The following is a 20,515-nucleotide window of genomic DNA, read 5'->3' on the forward strand; positions in this document are numbered from 1 at the left end:
CCTCTCTGTACTCATCCATGGTTCTTCAGTTACACATTCAGTCTCTGAATTAGAAAGGCTTTTCAAATTTCGGGGTAAAATGTCATATATGAAAGTCCGAGACTCAAAGCTATATATTCAGGTTTTCCCTTGTCTAATTCTTGTCTAAATTGACCCGTTTCAAAACTATCCCAGTGGATGTATAAACAGTTAAACATATTCTTCCTTCCTCATTATCATATCTCAGCCCTGCCCTACTGTAGACCAGCTGTCCCTGCCAGGATGCTGCCTGTTGACTTGCTGCTAACCTCTTGCATGAGAAGCATAAATGTGCTGAGCAGCCCCGGATCCTCAGTGGGTCGCTGGGAAAGATGCCAGTTAGAGGGGACGTGGGTGGGGGTGTTTCTACATGTGCGCCTTGCTTCCAGGCCCAATAGAGTCCCTACACTTAGATAATACCTACATCCTGTTCTCCTGTGCAGACTATTTTATGTCAAATATTCATCGTTAAAGCTATTACCAATAGACACATGTGTAGTTAATAGGGAAAGTTTATAGTCAGGTGAATAATAACATGCATTTTCAGAAGCTGCTGAAAACAAATCTATTCTCCTTTCTTCACCACAGCATCTTACGTGAGCACTAAAATGCAGGAAAACCACTCAGGTTCTCATTCCACTAAGAGTCCTGCAGACCTACAGGCAGGCCCACCTCTGTCCAGGAACCTTTGCAGAGGTGGCCAGGTCCAGAGTGGAGAACCCAGGCCTCGACAGGAGGTCTCACTGTGTCCTGATGTGTGCTCTCCAGCATATCATGTGCCAATTCCAGGCTGCAGTTTAGCTTCACATCTGTAAGATGCAGGTAAACCGACACCTACATCACATGCTTGGTGTGCATATGTAGAAACAAAATAATAAAAGAGGCCCTGAGTGTTGGCGCCCAGGGTAGGGCACCCGAAAATATGCCTCAAAGTGACGTAAGACAGAGCCAGTGCACAGGGACATGCTGACTTTCCTCTGTGTCACCCTGAAGCAAGAAATAAACCTCCCATGTGAAAGGTGCTCTCCTCACATCTATGCATGGAAATGAAATTGTCCTTCACCTCACGCCTTCCACCTGCCTTTTTTCTGTGGAAAAACATTTAGCCAAAGAATAAGTTTAATCAGAGAAGCGAGCAAATGCAGAAAGAAAGGAAAACTGTCCAACAAGACTAAAAACTAATAGTTTAGTTATTAAGCAAATCAAGGACCTTTAGTTCCTCCTCAAGGGCTATTGATAATATTCTTGTCCATGGCCCATGAGCCGTCTTATAGATACTGAAACTCCCACCAGGAGGAAGAAGTTAACTGCATAATGACCAGAATGTAGCCATGACATAAGCTGCCACAATTGCAAGAACTGGCCTCAAAGAAACGGGAACAAACCGACCCTGGACCTGAAGATTAACTCTACTTAAAACAATCAAGAGGAGGCTGATCAGACCACCACATGACCAACTGCAAGATGACTGTCACAGCTGACTCTGCCGTTTCTGCCTGTAGCCCCTCCTTCCGCCTATAAAAGCCCTTTCCCACAGATGCTCAGTGCGGGGTGGCCTTTGGAGAAAAGTCTGTCCCCCACCCCCGGGTGCAGGCAGCCAAAATAAAGCAAACTTTCCTTTCACCAAGTTTGCCTCTTTATTGGCCTTTCAGGACCGAGCAGCCGGACCCTGCTTTCCTTTGCAGAGGGACACTCTTATCACCAGGAATGGGGAATTCAGGCCTGGAAGCGTCTATGAACAAACCTTGTTCCTTTTTTTTTTTTTTTTTTTTTTTTTTTGCGGTACACAGGCCTCTCACTGCTGTGGCCTCTCCCGCTGCGGAGCACAGGCTCCGGACGCGCAGGCTCAGCGGCCATGGCTCACAGGCCCAGCCTCTCCGCAGCATGTGGGATCTTCCCAGACTGGGGCACGAACCCGTGACCCCTGCATCGGCAGGCGGACTCTCAACAACTGCGCCACCAGGGAAGCCCAGAGCTCCGTTTTGTAAAGGGGCCCAGGGTGACTTCTTATTTTGGCAGGACCTGTTCTGAGGAGTGGCTGGAATCTTTGCATTATTGTCATCTTGTCTAGAAGACTGCTGTGTTCTAGAGAGAACACACTAAACAAGTTGGTTAAAAGAAGGCAGGGGTCAACGATCAGTAAAAGAATTTTTGTAACCAGGGGCCCAAGGAGGAGTAAGAACCAGGTTATGCTTCATAGCAGTTTTTGATGGTGGTCCAGGCAGTGTCAGCGCTCGGGTCACCCTGTCCAAAGTTAGAATGACCATATCGTAACAATAAAGTTCACCCGCGACGGATCTGAGTTTATGAATGATCGCAACTCGAAACATTCAAAGGATTTAGCAACGGTTGAAAACACAATCAATACCTTGAATTTTTATTATTGATTTTAATTTATGTTGCCCCAGAGAAGAGTTTGACAATTACAATTTCAGTAACACATTTACGTAATTTTGACTTATACCTCTTGAAATTTAGGTACCACGTTGTTTCATAACAAATGTTTCATCAACATCCCTCACATTTGAAACTGGATTCCAAGTGGATCTAGAAGACGTAATGTGAGGATAGCGAATGTCTCTACAGTCAGTAACATCTAAGGCAACAAACCTAACATCACATGAGGACGCCGCTGATTTCCAAGTATAGTTCCTGCTTCTTCATTGCTCAGTGATTCCAGCAAAGGTACAAAAATGACCTAAACCAGTGGTCTCAATGTTCCTGAAGCCCACACCTCATTCTGAGCTTATACCCTCAAGATTTTATAAGGGAAAACACAGAGACCATCAGAAGGACCTGTCCACGTGGCCCCCATGAACCCACCATCATCAGCCCTTCTCCCTCCCATCACGATGGTCAGGCCCTTTTGCTGTGACCATCACTGGTAACCAGCAGAGCAATATGACTTAAGTCTCCCCACTTCATTTCCCATCACCCACTGGGCATCTCTAATGGATATTCCCTCCAGCATTATCATATGATCTGGTCTCCAGACTTAATGGACCCCAATTATTTCCACAAAGGAAAAATAACATTTTTTAGTTCTGATGAAGTAACACATTTTTCCCAGGGTTAAATCGACCCTAACAACACATCCCCACCCACTGAAACATAAAGACACCTGCTATATATCCTTCTATGTTAACATGAATTTGGATGGATCTCCTCTAATCCACCAGCTCAAGAAGGGCAGGTCAGATGCTGGGGCATCTGTACAATGCAGGCCCTTCTTCCACCTGTTGAATAATGGGCCCACCTGGTTCTAGGTTTTAGATGCCATCCCTTCCGCTCCCCTATCCCACAGCGTATCAGCTCAATTTTCAGGTCCTGGCAACATGGTCCAGACTTGTCCTGTGATTCTTGCCCATATTACGTTTGTTGGTTCTCCTATTATTGACATTCAAGCAGGCAGATTCTTTAGAATTTAATTTACTCTACAAACATTATTGCAAAAGCTAGAAGAAGTATAGTACTCTGTTCATGAAATTGTATGAGTAAATATCTTCTCATAGACAGCAGGCTCGACATCAGTCAACGTACAGGTGAAATCACTGGGCTGAGGGAGAGCTGACCTGCCCCAGAGCCACAGGTGTGACCTCACAGGGCAGGAGTGGAGCCAGAGCTACATGTACAGGGTGTCAGTCAGAGATGGGGACTCACATTGGTCTTTCTGGTTCCCAGGAGAAGTAACATCACTGATGACACTGAGGTCAACATTCAGCACCCCTGGCAACCCCAATATAAATTTCAGACATACCATTACCATCGTGATCCGCAGTTTACATCCTTGCACACTGAAATGCAGATGGTGAGGCCACATCCTCAGTACCCACAGCGAGATGGGATGGAGCTGTGCTCTGCTCTCCAGCACCACTTACTGATGTGACCTCAGACACAGTCCCAGGACTCACTGACCCAGGGACTCGGGAGAGCTGCTCTCAGGTGGACTTTTCAAGGGAACCTGCTTCCTGAGGTGGGAACTTTCCTCTGACTCTGACACCCTCATACTCTGCAAGCCATTCACTGTGAAGGTTTACTTCCAAGAATCATGCATGTTCTCTCACCCAGTGCAGTGGGAACTGTGTTCCCTGAGCTCCAATGTCACTGGCTGTGACAGAGTTACAAATGAACACTTCTACAAGGAGTGAGTCTGTGCACTGTGACCGGGTCACCAGCCCAGCATGTTGGAGTCCTGAGGAGCTTCCAGGAGCTGTCTGTTCTAGACCTTGCTAGCCCTGGGTATTCCTCAACGTCCACATGCAAGGAAGGAGCCCTGAAGCTAACAATGTTCCTGCAGACACTCAGTTGTGCACAGGAGACAGACAGCTCAGGCTACAGGCCATGTCAGCAGTGCTGGGATCCACGACCATCTCAGCAAGAATGACTACCTTGTCCACAAAATACACTGTGTGTATAGTTGTTAAGAGTAAATCCACCTCCAGAGCAACTCTTGATAATATTTAAACTGTTTCAGCTGAAGAAGTGTTCACCCAAATTAAGGGAAACACAAAATCCGTTGTGAATTATGATAAACATTAAATTTTACCTCACTCTGTCTGAATTCAATGTCATTATTACATGTATGGTTTCTCTCAAATACCTGCGCATCCAGCTAATAAACAGGAGGTAATGCAGAAAGGAAAAAACAAGAGTCTGTGTCTGACATCTTGGAGGACCCAGAATGTGTGATGGGTATTTATGTGAAATATATACCTCCACGGGATTAAAGTCTATTCCCCAAACCTGCCGTTAATCCTTGAGCACAGCTGACTTCCTGACTAGCCCTTCAGCATCATTTCATTCCTGGACACAGAGACCCCCAGGCATAGGGAGGGAACCCCAGGTGGGGCTGAGTTCTCGGAGGGCACAGTCAGCACCCTCCTCAGGTGGAGCCCCAGAGACTGGGACCTCCCTTCACTACTTTCTGATTTTTATAGACTGGTCCCTCCCGTATGCAAACATCCCCTTATGTCACAAGGTAAAAACAAAGTACCTGTTCACTTAAATTCGGGTTTCTCCTCATGCTTGAAGAGAATTTCTGGGCTTCTTGAATCCCATCTGCAAGAAGATGAATCCACTGTGGTTCTTCCTCTTTCTGGTGTCAGCTCCCAGAGGTGAGTTTCTCAGGGACTCAGACGTGAACACATGGGGAAGCTGCATCTGAGCCCATGAGTCACCATTGTTCTCTCTGTCCACAGGTGTCCTGTCCCAGGTGCAGCTGCAGGAGTCGGGACCCAGCCTGGTGAAGCCCTCACAGACCCTCTCCCTCACCTGCACTGTCTCTGGATTCTCAATAACCAGTGATAGTGTAGCCTGGGTCCGACAGCCTCCAGGAAAGGGGCTGGAATGGGTTGGTGCTATGGGTTATAGTGGACGCGCATATTATAACCCAACTCTTAAGTCCCGGCTCAGCATCACCAGGGACACCTCCAAGAGCCAAGTCTACTTATCGCTGAGCAGCCTGACAACTGAGGACACAGCCGTGTATTACTGTGCGAGAGACACAGTGAGGGGAAGTCAGTGTGAGCCCAGACACAAACCTCCCTGCACGGAGGTCCGTTACCACGAGGGGGCATGCAGGATCCAACAAGTACAGGGCTGAGGCCTGTGGCAGGTGCAGAGAGGGGCTGGGAGGGAATTCTTGTTAGAACCTGTACTTTCCCCTTCCAGCCCAGGACCTCTACCAGAGACCCTGTTCTGTATCCTAATGTTTCTTTGTTGTGGATTATGAAGTGTCTAGAAAATTTTGTGTGCATGTACATATTTGCTTAATTTTTATTTTTATTATAGTTGTGTATATATATATTCATATGCACAGACACATTTAATACTCAAGAATTAAGGTTGTTTTTCATTTCTTTATTTACCTTTTTCTCAAAGGAGCTCAGAACAACCCTGCGGCTCACCATAATTTTCAATTTCAGCCTGAAGTTCGTGAAACGTGTAAATATCCTGAGAGTGCACATGAGACTTTTAAACAGTATTAATTGTTGTTTTGCTTTTGTAGATGTGGAAGGAGAGACACACCGTCCTGCTTTCAGGCAACCTGCACAAGCATTCTGAATTCTGCAGCAGGCAGTGTTATAGACTCTAACGCCAGAGTGCTCCAATACTGCACATGCAATTATCCTCGTTATTCACAGATTCCAAATCTGCAAATTCACCTACTTCTAGCTTTTATGAGCACCACAAAATAAATACTGTCAATTTTGTGGTCATTCACGGACATTAAGAATGTGGCCGGTTGTTTGAATCAGGCAACACACATGCGCGCGCACACACACACACACACACACACACACACACACACACACACACACACACATTCCCAGCTGAGGTCAGTCAAGGTGATGCTCTCTTTTCTTGTTTCAACTCCCGTCCTGTAATTGAGCACTTTCTGGGGTCAAATTAGTGCCATGCTTTTCACATTTCTGTGATTCTTGGCGATTGTTTAAAGTAGTCCCAGGCATACAGCTGAGGAACAGTCTAGTGTCCCTACGCACAAACGGCTGTGAGTGGACTTAGGGAAAATATACATGAGACATCAGCTTCATTCAGGCATGATTACATGGCCATGGGCTGTGGGATTGATATTATGTATCCAATATAAATCTCATGCCGAACATGTAGACAAAACTCACTGCTGCATATGGGATGCAGCTTTGGAAACTTGGCCTTATTCCAAATACAGCATTTCAAGTAGGGGCTTATGGCCAAGAAGAGGGTGGGGTGGAGTGGACTGGAAATTATTCAGAGAAGAAATACAGGCTAAGGGAGACCTTAAGCTGTATTTACATAGACTCAAAAGGATTTTTGCCAAAGGCTGACCAGGGTGATCACATATCATGTGGGTGATAGGGGTTTGAAGGATTTGATCAAATACTGCGGGTGATCAGAGTTCAAGGGTAGGGGATTCTCATTATTCTCACTTAGCAGGGCTGCTGACAAAACCTGGCCATGCACATATAAACACAGAAGCCCACAGGTCAAGAGTAGTTGAGAAGAGAATTGCAAGGATCCTGTTGGCTAAGGGGTGGTCAGGGGTCTTTGTCACACTTAAGAAGAGGAATAAAGAACAGACAAGTAAACCAGGGATGCACACAGACACACAGAGAAAAGACCATCTGAGGACTCAGTGAGAAGATGTCCATCTGCAAGCAAAGGAGAAAGGCCTGAGAAGGACCCAAACCTGCTGACACCGTGACCTTAGACTTCTTGCCTCCAGGCCAGAGAGGAATCCATTGCTGTTGTTTAATCCACCCAGTCTGTTATTCTGTAATGGCCACACTAGCCAACGAGTACACCTATAATATAGACGCAGATAGACATATATGGAAATGTAAGTATCGTACTGGAAAAGAAACATCACCCATTCTTCAGAGGTGACATGAAGCGGTGTCCACCCTGGATCTCAGCCAGCACCCTCCTCCACAGCCCTAGAGAAGGACCAGCCGGGACCATCTTTATATGGAGAAATGCTTCCACCTGCACATCACACCCAGGCTCAAGGGGAAAGCACAGCACCTGTGCTACTCAGAGTCAGGGTTCTCATCTTCACTGACATAACTCTCTTAGAGTCAGAGCATTGATCAAAATGAACATGGAAATCTTCTGGTCATTCCTCCTCTTGCGGGCATCCCTCAGCTGTGAGCATCTCCTGGGTCTGAGGAAGGTGGAGTTATGGGATGACATCTGTGAACTGGGTGTCTCCTTGTTTCCCCTTCGCCAGGTGTCGTGTCCCAGGTGCCGGTGCAGGAATCGGGCCCAGGACTATTGAAGACCCTCTCCCTTACCCGCTCAGTCTCTGGATTCTCCATCACAAACAGTGCTGGCTGCTGGGACTGGATCCCTCAGCCCCCAGAGAAAGGGCTGGGGTGACTGGGGTGCTTTGGTTTTGGGAATAGCACAGCACACAGGCTGTCTCTCCAGAAATGACTCTCCACCTCAGAGACAGCTCACAAATTCTGTGTTTCCTGCAGCTCAGCTCTGTGATGACCTAGGACACAGCCCTGTGTTACTGTCCCAGGAGGCCCAGTGAGAAGTCAGGGTTAGTCCAGACACGACCCTCCCTGCAGGGGCCGCTCCAACCACCAGTGGGCGATCAGGGACATCAGGAAACAAGAGGACCCATTTCAGGGCAGGTGCAGAGGATGTCACAGAGGGATTTTCTCTCAGAAGCTGTGGTTTCTCCACTGGACATTGGCACCCTTGAAAGCCTCATCCACAATGATTCCAGGGAACTTTCTTGTCTCTAATCTTGAGACTTTTTCATGGAGTCAGGCTTGTCTGTCTTTCCCCATCTATCTTAGGAAGAGCCACACAGAAATATTTCTCCAAGAGACCTTTATTTGAAGGTTAGGTCACTACTTTCTGTTAATAGTTGTCAAGTGTTTAATCGTCTAATGACATAAATAATTTTTACTGTTGAACTTTAAATCTGCTTTCCAGCATCAGATGGATTTCCAATTCCTCTCATCCTGAAAACCTCTCCAGTCCTGTCTGATGCAACTCCTTTCACTTGAATAGAATGAATCATGTTGATATTCGGAAATTGACGTCCATACAGCACTGTAGTCATTCTCTGCTCGGGGGACCTTTGGAAATGTCGAGACACAGGTTGGGCTGTAACATGTGGGCTGTGTTGCCTGCACCTTGTCATCTAGTGTGGACATTGATAATAGAAATTTAGATAAAATAGAAAGATAGATAAAAGAGAACAGAAACAGGTATATAATCATCGTATGGAAAATAACCATAAAAACTGACTACATAATCCATTTTTAGGGAGTGGTAACGGCTCGAAGGTGTAAAGATGATACAAGCACACGTATGAAGTTATTTGAATAAACATAAATATTCAAACAAATTTGGTAAATACTTTTCCAGCGCACTCCTCAATCCCATGGTGAGTGTCTGGTTTTCTCTCTGAGAAATTGACAAATATATTCCAATTGGCGGCCACTGGCATCCTTCCAGCAAGTGGATGAGGGGCCTTTCGCTCCACATCATCCCCAATCTTTGAATTGCTTATTAGTTTGCCTTTAACTGTTGTAATAACTGAGTAGCAATATCTCATCATTGTTTTATTTTATGTTTCCTTAATGAAGAATCTTGTTAAAACCTTTATCTCTTCTTTGCGGAAGTATCTTCAGATCACTGGTACAGGGTTCATTATTTTCACTTTTTGTTACTGTTGTTGAGCTGTGAATTTGCTGTATATTCATGATAGAAGTCCTTTATAAATATGATATTAGAAAGTACATTCTCCAAGTCTGTGCCTAATTCCCTTGTCAGTGAAGTTATTGTTACTGTTGCTGTTGTTGGTTTCAGGACAGAAATTTTAATGGATACAGGAAAACTACAAATTTGTTTTATGTATGATGTTTGGGATATTATACCTAAAAATTCATCATGAAACTCAAGGACACTCTTTTGTTTTTACCACATCCCTATGCCAGGCCTCGTTCTGGGATGGAGGGTTAAGTGCACCTTCTTGAAGGGAGGATGACCATGATGAGGTTCCTGAAGTTATTCCTTACGGGAGATTTATCCTACCTTCCCCATTAGATATATTTATTCCATCTCTTTATATAAGTATGAATCAAGATATTTGTTTCATACGTTGTGTTAAGGTTATATAGTAAGGCATTTTCTTTGCTTCTGTAATTGTTACAGCTTGTCACCCATGAGGAGCTCTTTCAGATTGTCTCCTGTATCCTCTTTACGGGCACCCATCCGTTGGTGTGAACACTTCCTTACTTTCTGGTGCCACAAGAATCTGCAGGATAATCATGGGTATTCTCTTCTGTGGCCCTGGAATTAGCCAGGCCTCACATGAGTCGTGGATCCTTTTGTCGAGAATAGCATTAGCAACCTGAAGGGTGGGTATTAGGACACTAATGCTGGTGTCCTGTCCACTGGCGGCATTGCCTCTAGACCCATAAGCTAATAGACCTTGGAAATATGTCTGTGTGCACTACCCCACGTATACACACACACGTCTGCAACTAGCTCTGTATCTCACCTTTTGATCTGTGTGAAGGTAAAAGTGAGATCATTCTTACATCTCTGATCCTAGTGCAACATCACTTGGGGAAATCCAGGCTTTCCCCCTTTCTTGTCTGTTACTTTCCATCCAACAGTGAGATGCCTGGCTCCACTGATGCCATCCAGCTACTAATTGTTCAATTCCACATGCACAGTAGTAACAGAATTCTTAGCCGGATTCCTGATGAAAATACCGTTATCCACCAGATTCTAGTGCTTACGTGTAGTGCTTACAACTTAGCCTTCAGACTCCACACATTGCCAAGTGACTTGGGTCAAAACCTATTTTTCCACCTTCTTCAGACATGTTAATTGTTAATGTTGATTGTTTACATGTTAATGTTACATGTTGCATGTTAATGCAAATGTTTACATGTCAATTGTTAATGTTAATTGTTAACAAGTTAATTAACATGTTAATATGTTAATTCAAAAATTCACTAAAATATTAGGTATCATCTATACAGTGTGCATCGTTCCATCCTTGAGTCTCTGACTTATAGATGAAATTTATATTTATATTCAATAAGGTTCACTCTTTCTCCTATTACTATATATATTTTGACAACTTCATAGTGCAATGTTTCCACCACCGCAATTTCATAGAGAAGAATTTCACTATCCTTTAATATTGCCCATGTTTCACATATCAAACATCTTCTCCCCAATTCCTGCTAAATGCTCATCTGCTTGCTTTATATATAGACTGAAGTTTTCCCAAATGTGAAATAGGTGAAATCGAAAGTTTTCAGACCGAATTTTTAAATAGCAATATGCATTTAGGATTCCCTCATGTCCTTTCATGGTATAATAGTTTAATATTTAAATTGCTGAAAACAATTACACAGCATGGATACATCACGCATTGTTTATGTACTAATTTATGGAAGAACGTATTTGTTGCTTGCATTTTTTCTCAGTTGTAAACGAAGAGACCACAATAATTCATGGGCAGTCGATGATGGAGCTCTAAGTTTCAAGTCAGTTATGTAAATATTACGAGCATGACTTCTGGGGTCTTACATTAAGCCCTGTCTAGGTGTGTGAGTGACTGCACGGAGAATGGGCTCTGATGCAGAGACCACTCAGCTGACCCAGGCATCGTGCTGAAAGGATGTCAGAGCCCAAGCAATGTCCACACGAGGTGGACACAAGGCCCAGCCCTCAGACCCGGCTGAGCCCCCAGCCTACAGTCAGGGTCACCCTCCCTTACACGTGAGTGTGCATCAGGGGAGCAGGTCCTGTAGCTGAACTTGAGCCTCTCACAGCGACCCTGCATGGGGCAGGGTGGGCTTCTCCTCCAGGACCTCCCTAAGCAGAGACGGTGAACAAAATAAAGAGCTGCTGTCAGTAGAAACTGTCAGGGGGGGCAGTGGCAGTGTTTTGTGCATGAGTCACCACCTGGAACATTCTTATTCATTTCCGCCTGCGATCCTATTGCATATGTGGTAAGTATATGGCACAGTGGGACTGGATGAGGGGCCAAAGTCACACTGTGAGCGGAGATGCTATGAAACAGTGCAGATCCAAGTCCAGGGCCAAGGCCCTCCTCCCCAGGATGCAGGAGGACCTAAGAGCTCAGGCAGGAATCCTGCGCTGTCCCAGGTAGGAAGACACACCTGTGTGGGTAGACAGGTAACACCATCTGACTCACACTTTAGCAGGACCACGCTGACACTGGCGAGGTAGTTACTTAGGAGACGTTGGGACACTATTACACCCTAACCACACTCGACCTCAAGGCATCCGTTTCTAGTTTAATCTTGTAGTAGTTTTTATTCCATTGAGCAGCCTATGGCAGCATTAACAATCTTAGTCTTTGTTATTCTGTGAGCACTTGTCTCTCTCCAAGATTTAAATTTGCTGCTGTCTTCGTTCTATAATTATCTGATAAATTGGTGAGATTCTGATAATGTGCAACTTGCCCCATTTTGAGGCTGTTTTAAGAACATTAAATAAGAAGCATTTTCTCAGCTTCTCATCTCTCTGCGTCTCCAAGACGAGTATCAGCTTTATCATAACACCCAGAAACTGGAAAGGGTTCCAATATCACACATCAGCTTAATAAATAAGCCAATCGTGCTATGATCATTCTTGAAATGCAACCTGTTATTAAAACCAAGGATTCTTGATACACACAAAAACATGAGAGTATTCACAAATATTTGTGCTGACTAAAATAAGCCATGACAATAAATATATATATATATTTTTTGTTTTGAACATATGTTATGTTCCGATTTTTATAAATTCTAGAAAATGAAAAGTAACCTGAAGGAACAAGGGAAGATCAACGGTGATGTGGGGACAGGATGGAAGATAAGAAGGGACAGAAAGGCGGAAACCCAGAAACTACTGAAAATAATGAGAGGAATTGATTTGTTCTCTCCTGATATTGCTGACTGCTCCGTCAGTATTCATCACAGTGTTCATTCTGAGTGTGTGCGCTTTGTTACATGTCAAGAACCTCATTAAAGTAATTACAAATGAAGAAATGCATGACTTGGGAGGGAAGGAGTGAAGGGAAGATACTGAAACATAAGAGACTCTTGAAAATACTTCTCATCCACCCTGACCCCCTCCATATGTTTTAGGTAAACACGAGAAGAGAGCAAAGTCATCATGACTTCATTACAGGAGGGGGATCTGGAAACCTCACCCGGGAAACTCCAACTCTGTCCTGTAGTAGCTTCCAGAGAGCAGCCTGGCCCAGAGCTCAGGTGCAGATGCTGGATCTCACGCTCACCCCATGTTTCTCCTTGGACACTACACACACCCTCCATTCCTCTGGGTGTAGTTTACACCTCTAACATGAGGGTAACAATGACAGCTACATCACGGGATGTGAGTGCATATGTAAGATGACATACGGGTCCTAAGGGATTACTCTGGAACAATCACACAATGAAAGTTATATTTCCCAGTTGCTACCAACACCACAAAATCCAAGACTCTCACACCTGCTCTGAGACCCTGCCCTTTCTGAGGACATTCAACGACGTAGCCTCTTATATACTAGAAGGTCATGCAAATAGGGTCCTTCCTCTGCTGATATAAAGCAGCCCCAGCCCTGACCCTGCAGCTCTGGGAGAGGAGCTCCAGCCCGGGATTTCCACGTGCTCCATTCGGGGTTCCGGACAGAACACTCACCATGGACTTTGGGCTGAGCTGGGTTGTCCTTGTGGCTATTTTACAAGGTAATTTATGGAGAGCAAGAGACACTGAGGATGTGAGTGGATGTGAGTGAGGGAATCAGTGGATGTGTGACAATCTCTTGACCAGGATGTCTCTGTGTTTGCAGGTGTCCAGTGTGAGGTGCAGCTGGTGGAGTCTGGGGGAGGCTTGGTGAAGCCTGGGGCGTCTCTGAGACTTTCCTGTGCCGCCTCTGGATTTACTTTTGATGATTATGCCATGAGCTGGGTCTGCCAGGCTCCAGGGAAGGGGCTGGAGTGGATCTCAGGTATTACTTGGAATGGTGGTAGCACATACTATGCAGACTCTGTGAAGGGCCGATTCACCATCTCCAGAGACAACTCCAAGAACACGCTGTATCTGCAAATGAACAGCCTGAGATCTGAGGACACGGCCGTGTATTACTGTGCGAAAGATACACAGTGAGGGGAAGTCAGTGTGAGCCCAGACACAAACCTCCTTGCAGGGAGACAGGAGGGGGGATGCAGGGGGCACTCAGGACATACAACTGGGTGTTTCAGCCCCAGGAGCAGGTGCAGATGTTAGTTAAGGGCTGCTTTCCTCTAAGGGTCTGGGGTTTCCTCTCCATATAGCAGTTTTCCCTGGGGAACCTCTTTGTACTCAACCATGGTTATTGACTTACACATTCAGTTTCTGAATTAGAAAGGCTTTTCAAATTTCGGGGGAAAATGTCATATATGAAAGTCAGAGACTCAAAGCTATATATTCAGGTATTCCCTTATCTAAATCTTGTCTAAATTGACCCGTTTCAAAACTATTCCAGCGGATGTATAAAGAGTTGAACATATTCTTCCCTCCTCATTGTGGTATCTCAGCCCTGCCCTACTGTAGACAGCTGTCCCTGCCAGGATGCTGCCTGTTGACTTGCTGCTAACCTCTTGCATGAGAAGCATAAGTGCGCTGAGCAGCCCCGGATCCTCACGGGGTCGCTGGGAAAGATGCCAGTTAGAGGGACGTGGGTGGGGGTGTTTCTACATGTGCTCCTTGCTATATAGAATCCCTATATGCTTATATAAGACCTGCATCCTGTTCTACTGTGCAGTTTATTTCATCATCAAAGCTATTACCCATAGACACAGATTCTCCTTCCAGGAAGAGTCCTGCAGCCTCACTATGCAGGCCCCCCTCAGTCCAGGAACCCCCGCAGGAGCGAACATAACCAGGGTGGAGACGCCCAGGCCTGGACAGGAGGCCTCGCTGTGTCCTGATGTGTGCTCTCCAGCACATCACCTGCCAAGTCCAGGCTGCACTTTAGCTTCACATCTGTAAGATGCAGGTAAACCGACACTTACATCACATGCTTGGTGTGCATATGTAGAAACAAAATAATAAAAGAGGCTCTGAGTGTTGGGGTCCAGGGTAGGCCACCCCTAAATATGCCTCAAAGTGACTTAAGACAGAGCCTACTACAGGGACACTCTGAATTTCCTCCAAGTCATCCTGAAACGAGAAATAAACCTCCCATGTGAAAGGTGCTCTCCGCCATTTAGGTGTGGAAGTGAAACAGTCCTTCACCTCATGCTCTCCACCTGCCTTTTTTCTGTAGAAACAATTTAGCCAAAGAATAAGTTTAATCTGAGAAGTGAGCAAATGCAGAAAGAAAGGAAAACTCTCCAATAAGACTAAATAATAATAGTTTGGTCATTCAGCAAATAAAGGACCTTTAGTTCCTCCTCAAGGGCCATAGATAATATTCTTGTCCATGTCCCATGAGCCGTCTTATAGATACTGAACCTCCCACCAGGAGGAAGAAGTTAACTCCATGATGACCAGACTATAGCCATGACATAAGCTGCCACAATTGCAAGAACTGGCCTCAAAGAAATGGGAACAAACCGACCCTGGACCTGAAGATTAACTCTACTTAAAACAATCAAGAGGAGGCTGATCAGACCACCACATGACCAACTGCAAGATGACTGTCACAGCTGACTCTGCCGTTTCTGCCCGTAGCCCCTCCTTCCGCCTATAAAAGCCCTTTCCCACAGATGCTCAGTGCGGGGTGGCCTTTGGAGAGAAGTCAGTCCCCCACCCCCCGGGTGCAGGCAGCCAAAATAAAGCAAACTTTCCTTTCTACCAACTTTGCCTCTTTATTGGCCTTTCAGCACCGAGCAGCCAGACCCTGCTTTCCTTTGCAGAGGGACATCTTATCACCAGGGATGGGGAATTGAGGCCTGGAAGTCCCGATGAACAAACCTTGCTCCTTCTTTAATGACTACGCCAGCCCAAACCCTGCTTAGGTTCTTCACTAATTGAGCACCAAAAGCACACATTTCCTCCTTCTACCAGTTCCTCACAAATGTTGCATCTTTGTCTAAATATATAAAAGCTGCCTGACTTGGTCACTTCTGGGTCCATTTCTATGTCACGTCCATGCCTATGGTTACAATGGTTTCCTTTTCTCCTGTTAATCTGTCTTTGTCAATTTTGTTATCAGCCCAGCCTCAGGAACTCAGGAGGGGCAGAGGAGGAGATTTCCCTCCCGACAAACTCATGTTGTCTTCTCTTCAGCCTCACACTGTACAACCTCTTAGGAACCTCAGTCCTCACGGCCACTGTCATTCTGCTGACATCACCTTGCCAGGTGTGTTTTTCTGACATCTCTTTTCTGCATTTCCATCTCACCCTTCAATATTTCTTCCAATTCGTTGTGATATTTCAGTGTCCATTGTCTGGTGTACACAGTTTATTAGTCATTCCCTATGAAAGGACTTCTTGGTCTTTTCCAAATTGTGGCAAATATGAATAAAGCTAAGTGAGCATCGTGTGCAGGGTTTTCTCTGGACTAAAGTCTTACTGTCTTTCAGATACACACAAAGGAGCACTACTGCTGAAACATAGATAAGAGTATGTTTAGTTTTGCAGAAAGCCCGCAAAATGTCTCCCAAGGTGCACCCCGTTCTGCATCCCCACCAGCTGTGAATGGACCCCCTGCTGCTTCACATCCTGCAGGTGTTTAAGGTTCTCAGAGTCCTGATCTGATCCACTCTTGTAAGTTTTCAGGGATATGTCCTTGTTCTCATTGGCACTTCCCTGTGACATATGTTCTCCCACAGCCTTATTTGCAAACTCTTTGTCTTTTTGGTCAGGTGTCTGTTAAGGGTTTTAGCCCATTTTTTAATCCTTTTGTTTCTTTCTTATGGTTGAGTTTAAGACTTCTTGGTACATGTTACATAACAATCAGATATACTAGGTAAGTCTTTTGCAAATATTTTCTGCCAATCTCTAGATTGCCTCTGGATAAATTTCAAATGTATTTTTTATGCTTCTCAAATATTTGTTTTTATGTTTCTATTACAATGAAAAGTGAAGTTAAACTTTCACTTCCTAAGCCATGGAAACTTCATGTGGGAACATATCACAGTACACTCAAAGGCCTCTTTCAGATACTACAGGGATGGAATGGGTAAACAGAGGGGGGACTTCATCAGAGATGCTCTTCTGGAAAAGTAGAAATGTACCAACGTACCCTCCTTCCTGTGTTGCTAGTGAGAACTGTGCTGCGTGTCCACAGAGACTCAGATCCTTGATGAGAGAGTGAGATTTCATCAGTTAGAATGACGGATTCCTAACAATAAATTTTACCTGTGATGGATCTGAGTTTATGAATGATTGTAACTTGAATGATTCAATGGATTTAGCAATGGTTGAAAACAAAATCAATACCTTGAATTATTATTATTAATTTTAATTTATGTTGCCCCAGAGAAGAATTTGACAATGACAATTTCAGTAACACATTTCCATTATTTGACTTATACTTCTTAAATTTTAGATACCTTGTTGTTTCATAATAAACGTTTCATTACATCCCTCACATTTGAAACTGGATTCCAAGTGGACCTAGAAGATGAAATGTGAGGATAGCGAATGTCTCTACATTCAGTAACGTCTAAGACAACTAATTTAATATCACACGAGGGCATTGCTGATGTCCAAGTATACTTCCTGCTGCTTCTTTGCTCAATGATTCCAACAGGACAGGCTACTGTCCATGTCAGCAGTGCTGGGATCCATGACCATCTCAGCAAGAATGACTACCTTGTCCACAAAATACACTGTGTGTTTAGTTGTTAAGAGTAAATCCACCTCCAGAGCAACTCTTGATAATATTTAAACTGTTTCAGGTGAAGAAATGTTCACCCAAATTAAGGGAAACACGAAGTCCGTTGTGAATTATGATAAACATTAAATTTTACCTGACTTTGTCTGAATTCAATGTCATTATTACATGTATGGTTTGTCTCAAATACTTGCGCATCCAGGAAATAAACATGACCTAATGCAGAAAGGAAAAAACAAGAGTCTGTGTCTGACATCTTGGAGGACCCTGAATGTGTGATGGGTATTTATGTGAAATATAGACATCCACGGGATTAAAGTCTATTCCCCAAACCTGCCGTTATCCTTGAGCACAGCTGACTTCCTGACTAGCCCTTCAGCATCATTTCATTCCTGGACACAGAGTCCCCAGGCATAGGGAGGGGACGCCAGGTGGGGGCTGAGTTCTCTGAGGGCACAGTCAGCACCCTCCTCAGGTGGAGCCCCAGAGACTGGGACCTCCCTTCACTACTTTCCGATTTTTATAGACTGGTCCCTCCCGTATGCAAACATCCCCTTATGTCACAAGGTAAAAACAAAGTACCTGTTCACTTAAATTCGGGTTTCTCCTCATGATTGAAGAGAATTTCTGGGCTTCAGGAATCTCATCTGCAAGAAGATGAATCCACTGTGGTTCTTCCTCTTCCTGGTGTCAGCTCCCAGAGGTGAGTGTCTCAGGCATTCAGACGTGAACACATGGGGAAGCTGCATCTGAGCCCATGAGTCACCGTGGTTCTCTCTGTCCACAGGTGTCCTGTCCCAGGTGCAGCTGCAGGAGTCGGGACCCAGCCTGGTGAAGCCCTCACAAACCCTCTCCCTCACCTGCACTGTCTCTGGATTCTCATTAAGCAGCTATGGTGCAGCCTGGGTCCGACAGACTCCCGGAGTGGGGCTTGAGTTGGTTGGTGTTATGTGGGGTGGTGGAAGCACAGATTATAACCCAGCTCTTAAGTCCCGGCTCAGCATCACCAGGGACACCTCCAAGAGCCAAGTCTACTTATCGCTGAGCAGCCTGACAACTGAGGACACAGCCGTGTATTACTGTGCGAGAGACACAGTAGGGGAAGTCAGTGTGAGCCCAGACACAAACCTCCCTGCACGGAGGTCCGTTACCACGAGGGGGCGCGCAGGACCCAACAAGTACAGGGCTGAGGCCTGTGGCAGGTGCAGAGAGGGGCTGGGAGGGAATTCTTGTTAGAACCTGTACTTTACCCTTCCAGCCCAGGACCTCTACCAGAGACCCTGTTCTGTATCCTAATGTTTCTTTGTTGTGGATTATGAAGTGTCTAGAAAATTTTGTGTGCATGTACATATTTGCTTAATTTTTATTTTTATTATAGTTGTGTATATATATATTCATATGCACAGACACATATAATACTCAAGAATTAAGGTTGTTTATCATTTCTTTATTTACCTTTTTCTCAAAGGAGCTCAGAACAACCCTGTGACTCACCATAATTTTCAATTTCAACCTGAAGTTTGTGGAACTCGTAAATATCCTGACAATGCACATGAGATTTTTAAACCGTATTAATTGTTGTTTTGTTTTTGTACATGTGGAAGGAAGAGACACACCGTCCTGCTTTCAGGCAACCTGCACAAGCATTCTGAATTCTGCAGCAGGCAGTGTTATAGACTCTAACGCCAGAGTGCTCCAATACTGCACGTGCAATTATCCTCGTTATTCACAGATTCCATATCTGCAAATTCACCTACTTCTAGTTTTTATGAGGACCCCAAAATAAATACTGTCATTTTGTGGTCATTCACTGACATTTACAATGCAGTTGATTGTTTGAATCACACAACGCACATGCACGCGCACACACACACAGACATACACACAGACACACACACACACACACATTCCCAGCTGAGGTCAGTCAAGGTGATTCTCTCTTTTCTTGTTTCAACTCCCGTCATGTAATTGAGCACTTTCTGGGGTCAAATTAGTGCCATGCTTTTCACATTTCTGTGATTCTTGGCAATTGTTTAAAGTAGTCCCAGGCATAGGGCTGAGGAACAGTCTAGTGTCCCTACGCACAAATGGCTGTGAGTGGACTTAGGGAAAATATACATGAGACATCAGCTTCATTCAGGCATGCCTTATATGGCCATGGGTGGTGAAATGATACTCATGTCTCCAATATAAAGTTCATCCAAAACCTGAAGACAAAACTCGCTGCTGCATATGGGATGCAGCCTTGGAAACTTGCCTTAATTCCAAATAGAGCCTGGCAAGTGGGGGCTTATGGCCAAGAAGGCGGTGGGGTGGAGTGGACTGGAAATTATTAAGAGAAGAAATACAAGCTAAGGGGATTCTGGTTACATAGACTCAAAAGGATTCTTGCTAAAGGGTGACCAGGGTGATCAGATAACATATGGATGATAGGGGGTTTGAAGGATTTGATCAAATATTGACGGTGATCAGAGTTCAAGGGTAGGGGATCCTCATTATTCTCACTTAGCAGGGCACTTGACAAAACCTGCTCATGCAAATATAAACACAGAAGCCCACAGGTCATGACTAGCTGAGAAGAGAATTACAAGGATCCTGTTGGCTAATGTGTGGTCAAGTGTCTATGTTACACTTAAGCAGAGAAATATTGAACACACAAAGAAATCAGGGATGCACACACGAGAGAGACAGAGAGAGAGAGAGAGAGAGAGAGAGAGAGAGAGAGAGAGAGAGCGAGAAAGAAAAGACCATCTGAGGATTCAGTGAGAAAAGGTCCACATGCAAGCAAAGGGCAAAGGCCTGAGAAGAACCCAAACTTGCTGACGCCATGACCTTAGACTTCTATCCTCCAGGGCTGAGAGGAATCCATTTCTGTTGTTTAAGCTGCACAAACTGTTTTTATGTAATGACCACACTAGATGATTATACACAGGTGTTATAGAAGCAGATAGACACATATGGAAATGTAAGTATCATTTTGGAAAAGAAAAATCACCCATCCTCATGGGGCGACTAGATGATCATCCCCCAAAAGACATAAAAGTGCCCACTGTAACATTCTTTAGAATTCATAATAGGGTGTGGAATGTTGCCGGATAAATTTTCAGAAATATTTCCTCATGAGACCTTTATTTGAAATTTAGGTCACTACCTACTCTTATTAGTTGTCCAGTT

This window comes from Pseudorca crassidens, chromosome 1, assembly GCF_039906515.1.
Source record: "Pseudorca crassidens isolate mPseCra1 chromosome 1, mPseCra1.hap1, whole genome shotgun sequence".
Classification (NCBI taxonomy): Eukaryota; Metazoa; Chordata; class Mammalia; order Artiodactyla; family Delphinidae; genus Pseudorca; species Pseudorca crassidens.